General features: G+C 36.3%; 1 pseudogene; it reads right to left on the bottom strand.

Moving 5' to 3' along the window:
• Positions 1–3,818: 3,818 nt before the first annotated feature.
• Positions 3,819–5,115, bottom strand: LOC143390396 (eukaryotic translation initiation factor 5 pseudogene; annotated as a pseudogene).
• Between the last annotated feature and the right edge of the window lie 2,170 nt (positions 5,116–7,285).

Raw genomic sequence — 7,285 nt, 5'->3', positions numbered from 1 at the left:
TAAAGATTTGTTCCCAGGATGTAGGCTCCCTATTTACCTCTCTTACTGTTTCTCTTGCTGAGAAAAAACTTTTTAGTTTGAGTAAGTCCCATTTGTTGATTCTAGTTATTAACTGTTGTGCCGTGGGTGTCCTATTGAGGAATTTGGAGCCCGACCCCAAAGTATGTAGATCATAGCCAACTTTTTCTTCTATCAGACGCCATGTCTCTGATTCGATATCAAGTTCCTTGATCCATTTTGAGTTAACTTTTGTGCATGGCGAGAGAAAGGGATTCAGTTTCATTTTGTTGCATATGGATTTCCAGTTTTCCCAACACCATTTGTTGGAGATGCTATCCTTCCTCCATTGCATGCTTTAGCCCCTTTATCGAAAGTTGTAGTTTGGTGGATTGTGGATTGGTTTCTGTGTCCTCTATTCTGTACCATTGGTCCACCCGCCTGTTTTGGTACCAGTACCATGCTGTTTTTGTTACTATTGCTCTGTAGTATAGTTTGAAGTCTGGTATAGCAATACCACCTGATTCACACTTCCTGCTTACCATTTTTTTTTGCTATTCTGGGTCTTTTATTTTTCCATATGAATTTCATGATTGATTTCTCTATTTCTACAAGAAATGCCGTTGGGATTTTGATTGGCATTGCATTAAACCTTTAGAGAACTTTTGGTAATATCGCCATTTTGATGATGTTAGTTCTACCTATCCATGAACAGGGTATATTTTTTCATCTTCTAAGATCTTCTTCTATTTCTCTCTTTAGGGTTCTGTAGTTTTCATTGTATAAATCTTTCACCTCTTTTGTTAGGTTGATTCCCAAGTATTTTATTTTATTTTTTTGAGGATATTGTGAATGGGGTGGTTGTCCTCATTTCCATTTCAGAGGATTTGTCGCTGATATAGAGGAATGCCTTTGATTTATGCGTGTTGATTTTATATCCTGCCACTTTGCTGAATTCATTTATTAGCTCTAATAGTTTCTTTGTAGACCCTTTTGTGTCTGCTAGGTATAGAATCATATCATCTGCAAATAGTGATAATTTGAGTTCTTCTTTTCCTATTTTTATGCTTTTAATTTCTTTCTTCTGTCTAATTGCTCTGGCCAGTGATTCGAGAACTATGTTGAACAGAAGTGGTGAGAGAGGGCATCCCTGTCTTGTTCCAGATTTAGAGGGAATGCCTTCAGTTTTTCTCCATTCAGAATGATGCTAGCCTGAGGCTTAGCATAGATTGCTTTTACAATATTGAGGTATGTTCCTGTTATCCCTAGTTTTTCTAGAGTTTTGAACATAAAGGGATGCTGTACTTTGTCGAATGCTTTTTCTGCATCTATCGAGATGATCATATGGTTCTTATTTTTAAGCCTATTGATGTGGTGAATAACATTTGTTGATTTCCGTATATTGAACCAACCTTGCATCCCAGGGATAAATCCTACCTGATCATGGTGCACAATTTTTTTGATATGTTTTTGTTTCCGGTTTGCCAGAAGTTTATTGAGGATTTTTGCATCTAGGTTCATTAGAGATATTGGTCTGTAGTTTTCTTTCTTTGAGGTGTCTTTGTCTGTTTTAGGAATCAGGGTTATTTTGGCCTCATAGAATGAATTTGGAAGTTCTCCCTCTTTTTCTGTTTTCTGAAATAGCTTGAAAAGTATTGGTATTAGTTCCTCTTTAAAGGTTTTGTAAAACTCTGCTGTATACCCATCCGGTCCTGGGCTTTTCTTAGTTGGTAGTCTTTTGATGGTTTCTTCTATTTCCTCAATTAATATTGGTCTGTTTAGGTTGTCAATATCCTCCTGACTCAATCTGGGCAAATCATATGACTTAAGAAATTTATTGATGCCTTCACTATCTTCTATTTTATTGGAGTATAAGGATTCAAAATAATTTCTGATAATCTTCTGTATTACTGAATTGTCTGTTGTGATATTGCCTTTTTCATCCCATATGCTAGTAATTTGAGTTCTCTCTCTTCTTCTCTTCGTTAGCGTGGTTAAGGGTCTGTCAATTTTATTTATTTTTTCAAAGAACCAACTTTTAGTTTTGTCAATTTTTTCAATTGTTTCTTTTGTTTCTATTTCATTAATTTCAGCTCTGATTTTAATTATTTCTTGTCTTCTACTTCTTTTGCTGTTGTTTTGCTCTTCCTTTACTAGGATTTTGAGTTGAATATTAGATCATTTATTTGTTGTTTTTTTTTTCTTTTTTTAATGAATGAACTCCAAGCAATAAATTTTCCTCTTAGAACTGCTTTCAATGTGTCCCATAGATTCCGATATGTTGTGTCTGTGTTTTCATTTATCTCTATGAATTTTTTAATTTCCTCCTTTATGTCTTCTATAACCCATTGATCATTCAGTAACCTATTGTTCATTCTCCAAGTGATGCATGATTTTTCCTTCCTTCTTTTATCGTTGATTTTCAATTTCATTCCATTATGATCAGATAAGATGCATGGTATTATCTCTCCTCTTTTATATTGTCTAAGAGTTGCCTTGTGACATAATATATGATCTATTTTTGAGAAGGATCCATGTGTTGCTGAGAAAAAAGTGTAACTTCTTGATCTTGGGTGGTATATTCTAAATATGTCAATTAAGTCTAGGTTATTAATTATGTTATTGAGTTCTATAGTTTCCTTATTCAACTTTTGTTTGGAAGATCTGTCCAGTGGTGAGAAAGGTGTGTAGAAATATGCCTTTAACTTGTTTCTTTTTTAAATAAGACATTTTTTTGGGGGGGAAAATCCAGTTTGAAATATAGCAACACTTTTTTGGCAAGGCAATAACCTAAATCTAAAACAGCATAAGCTACATGTCCAAATGTAAATGGCATTGAATAAACCTCAATATTTTTTTTTCTTTTTTTGGGGGTGCATGACATACTGAACACAAGATAGAATGTCTCAACATTTTGAAATTATAATTTAAACCTTAAGGGTAAAAGCTGAAAAACTGCTGAGTTCTTGTTAGATATTAAATGCACCTTTCCCTGTTTACCCCAAATAAAATCAGAATTTATTATTTAATCACACCTCAAAGTTTGAGTTTTCTCGTGGTACAAAGCAACCACTACATACACATTAAAATACTTGTTTGTTAATTTAATAATTTTTCCCTGGGTCATCCAACGTGCAATGCACATGACTCCAAAGACTAAAATTTGGGGCTAGTGTACATGAACTGAAAAATCACAACTCCAAACTTCAAAACTAGTTCTTAAAATTATTTATAGGACACTCAGATTATTTTTATTTCTCAACAAGATGTTGCACTGTCATTTGATTATCAGTCTACCTCAGCAGAAAAAAATTACAGATGCCAATTTGAGGGACTAAAAAAATTCAAAAGTACTAGATTTAACAGCTCAGTAAGATCATTACAAACAAGTTTGTTTACATTCTGCTGAAAACCCCTGATTGGTCTCAGCACCTAACAAAATCTACCAGGCTCCAAGGACCATATCAGGTTAAATGATGGCACCACATTTAAAAGGAGCCAATTACTTTAGCTAAGTCATTCAGAGCCAAAAATCTGAAGAATGACCAAACGCAAATCTTTATTTTTATAACTGTATAAATGTGATCCAAATGTGTACACCACTAGTTTTTCCAAAAGAAACATGCTATAAATAAGCAAACTACATTTGCTCACTGATGTGTGTATGGACTTCCTAGATGTCTCATTGGGCTAATTACAGACCACTCACAGTAATATATTTTTAGTATTAAAGTGTAGCATGATGTTAAGCCATTTTAGCTTTTACACATTCATGTTGCACTTCTGGCTGATAATGGAGAAAAATTTGCAGCATTACACTGTTAAGCTAGGTTGCATCCATTCTTTTCAATGGCGTCAATATCAATGACATCATCCTTGTTGTCAGACTTCACAGTTTCAACTTTCGGTACACTGGAAGTCTTTGAGTACACCACCTCAATGTTCTCATCTTCATCTTCTTCTTCACCACCAGAAGATTCTTCCTCTGCTTCCTTCAACCACTTTATAAATGGTTCTGCTTTGACACGAATCTCTTTGGCAAGTTCTTTTGAAACATATTTCTTAGAGGACTTTTCCAACCAGCTGATGATGACCTCCTCTTCTAAAAGGTCTGTGTCATACATTTCCTTCAAGATATGTGGAATCTTAGAGAGGAGCTGAGCTTGATGCATTGCCACCACACACTCCAAACCATGAAGAAGGTATCGTTGAGCTTTTTTGTTATTGTGACAAAATCATAAGAAATGGCACCTGTATTTCTTAATCTGTTCTCTAATTTTCTCATTAAAAAGAACTTCAGTCAGAACAAGAGGGCCCATGGCTTTTACATCCAGCCTTTCTGCTTCTGCGACAATTTCTTTGTCTGATGAGTCAATGATACCCTCTTCTTTTTTTTCTTAACAAAATCAAACAGAATATTGACACGCTCTTCTACAGTTCTTACAAATCATCACTGAGTGCCAGAACTTTTGCGTGGTCACTAATTTCATCCATTCTACGCCTCTGAGCTTCTTCAGTTGAATCCTCTCCCCAATCATCATCCTCCTCTTCTTCCACAGCATGTGGAGGAGGACTGATTTCATTTGGTGATGGTGGTGGTGATGTCTCACTGCTGGATACAGAACCATTTTCCTTGTCTTTGCCCTTTCTATTTTTCTTTTCCTTTTCTTTCTTTCCTGGACCACTGTCACTATTCTCAGGTGGGTTTTTTGAGAATAAATGTGCAGAGTTTATGATGTGTGTCAAGCATGCCTCGGTAGCCACAGGCTTTACAAGAATTACCTATTGTTTGCTTCTTTGGATTGACATGCAGTTCTGTTTCAGGATTCTCACACTCAGGACAAAGAACAAATTTTTTATGAATCCATCCAACATGTCTTGCAGCTTATTCACCTCATTGACAATGTAACGGTCATTCTTAACATCAAACTGGGTCTGTGCTCCCAGCTCACAACCAAAATATTTGGTGGGATACGTTGGAGGCCGATTAAGCACCTTTGCAACGTTGACTATAACTGTCTTGATTCCATTTCCTTTGCCCTCAACCTTGGCAATCAGATGGGGCATCTTGTAGCGATCGAACTGGTCTGACACGCTGTGGTTGACGTTGACAGACATTTTGGCTTATTAGTGGCTTTATCAATAAGATGAAGAGATCGTTGATTACAACTTTTTGGTATCTTCTGTCTGGAGAAGTAGGGATGACATAAACGACTGCAAGAGTTCTCGGTCTCTGACATGAAAAAATTTTCACCACTGAGGCTGTAAGCTCCTTGCTTGTACGCTATGTTTCCCCAATACAGGTACCAATGGCTGCGCAACAGCTGGTTTTCGTCAAATAAAGACATAAACCCAATGCGGCTCACCCGGGACTGGGAGGAAGAGGCGCTGGAAACCGGGTCCAGAGCGGCGGGGCGGGCGAGCGGAGGGCGGCCAGGCAGGTGCCGCCGCCGAGCAGCAGGAAGGGCTGTCACAGCGACGTCCGTGTCCACACCGGCAGTGCCGAGCCTGGCGACCTCTGGAATGTTCTCGCTCTGACTACCAAAAGTTCTTTACAAATAGGGTTTCGGGTAGAGACTGAACGTAAATGTCAGCCCATGTGAAGAGTCAGTCACAATGATGAATTGTGGAAAATATGTAGGAAAGCAGATATAAATAGAGACATTAGGAAATCAGCAAAAGTATAAAGTGTGTAATTTGTTTGATATTTTCAAACTCGTTGACTTTGAATGTATAATCTTAGGAAGAAACAAATATGTTGTCACAAATTGGATTGATCTTTGAGAGCATTAGGTAACCAGGACATGGATGTTTTCATTAATCCATGCTCACTTTCCATTTAGGCTTTGGTAAAATCATAAGTGTGACCTTTGCATTTTGTGTCCAGAATATTATTGTGAAAAAAAATGTATATGTAGATAAGGTGACATGAGTATTTCTTTCACCATTTTTGTAGCAATATTTTGTAGACGTATAAATTAGTATTCAGGTTACAAATAGGTGTACCCTGTGTCTATGAATATGCAGATAAAGCATGAATAGATCATACTTTGTGTAAATAATATAACTGATTCCACTTAAAATAATGCATTGAATTGATATCTGAAAACATAAAAGAAATCTCATATTGATATACAATCATTCATACCAACCAGTTATACATCTAATGGTAATATTAGGGTTATGGTTTATCCTGAAAGGTGTGTGAGTTTTGCTTCAAAAGTGATTATGCAAAGCAAAAATAATGTGTTTGGAAAGAAGTCTCATGAAAAGAATAGTCAAGAAACCTGGAGGAATACATGTGTTCTGAAGCAGGAAGTAATTGAACGTGAAACACATGCCTATAAATTTGCGAAATATTGGATGAAATATATATTGTATGATGTGCATTAACTGCAGAAATAGTAATGTACCAGTGTTGAAAAAAATGAACATCAAAATACACATCATGTCCCATAGAAATCTACTTGCATTGATGTTAATCTGGGTCAGTTACTTTAGAATTTTTAGGATAATTATGCACCATTCACTGAAGTTAGTTTTCAGTACTAGGAAAAAAATATGTATTTCAGGTGGATGAATATTTCTGAGAATAATCTTGTGAAAATTTGATTATAAATCCACATAAATCACAAACATTTTAAACACAAAACACACACGGACATTAAAATGTAGCAATATATATGCCAATTTAAATTCATCTTGAAATATATATCATCCACTGATCCAAAACTATTTATTTAATGAACTTGGATTTATGTATAATGTTGTTCAGTAGCAAGCTCCCCAAATAGATTGAATTTACTTTTCCAACAGTGTTTAGGAGGAGTGATCTTCTAAATGTGTATGCAAATATGTGCTACACAAAAATCTTCCCACTCTCATCCAGGACAATGCCTTGATATTACCTTCACCCCAAGTAAGATGCAATTGGAGGAGAAGATTTCGAAAATCTGTGAATACATATCTGGAATGTAAAATGCTCAGGAGTTCACAACCTTGCAGGTTGCAGAGGAGTTTCCAAAAGTAAGGGACAGGCTTGATAGACCCAACCTGATCTTTTATTAAAATTGGGAGCAGTCTTGCCAGAAAGCTGTGAAAAGATAATTTTGGCTTTACTATAAATTACTGCAAATTCTGAACCTGCTTGGAATGCCTGCCCATGCCTTGAACTCATCCATGCCTGGCTCTCTGACCAGATAACTGCGCTCTCTGAAACATTAGTGACACCTCATAAATATTTTCCTTCCCAGGCCAGACAACGACCCTCTCTGAGGCTCTAATGGTC

This window comes from Callospermophilus lateralis, unplaced genomic scaffold (genome assembly GCF_048772815.1).
Source record: "Callospermophilus lateralis isolate mCalLat2 unplaced genomic scaffold, mCalLat2.hap1 Scaffold_43, whole genome shotgun sequence".
NCBI lineage: Eukaryota > Metazoa > Chordata > Mammalia > Rodentia > Sciuridae > Callospermophilus > Callospermophilus lateralis.
The sequence above is the reverse complement of the archived record's forward strand: the minus strand, read 5'-3'. Positions and strand labels throughout refer to the sequence as shown.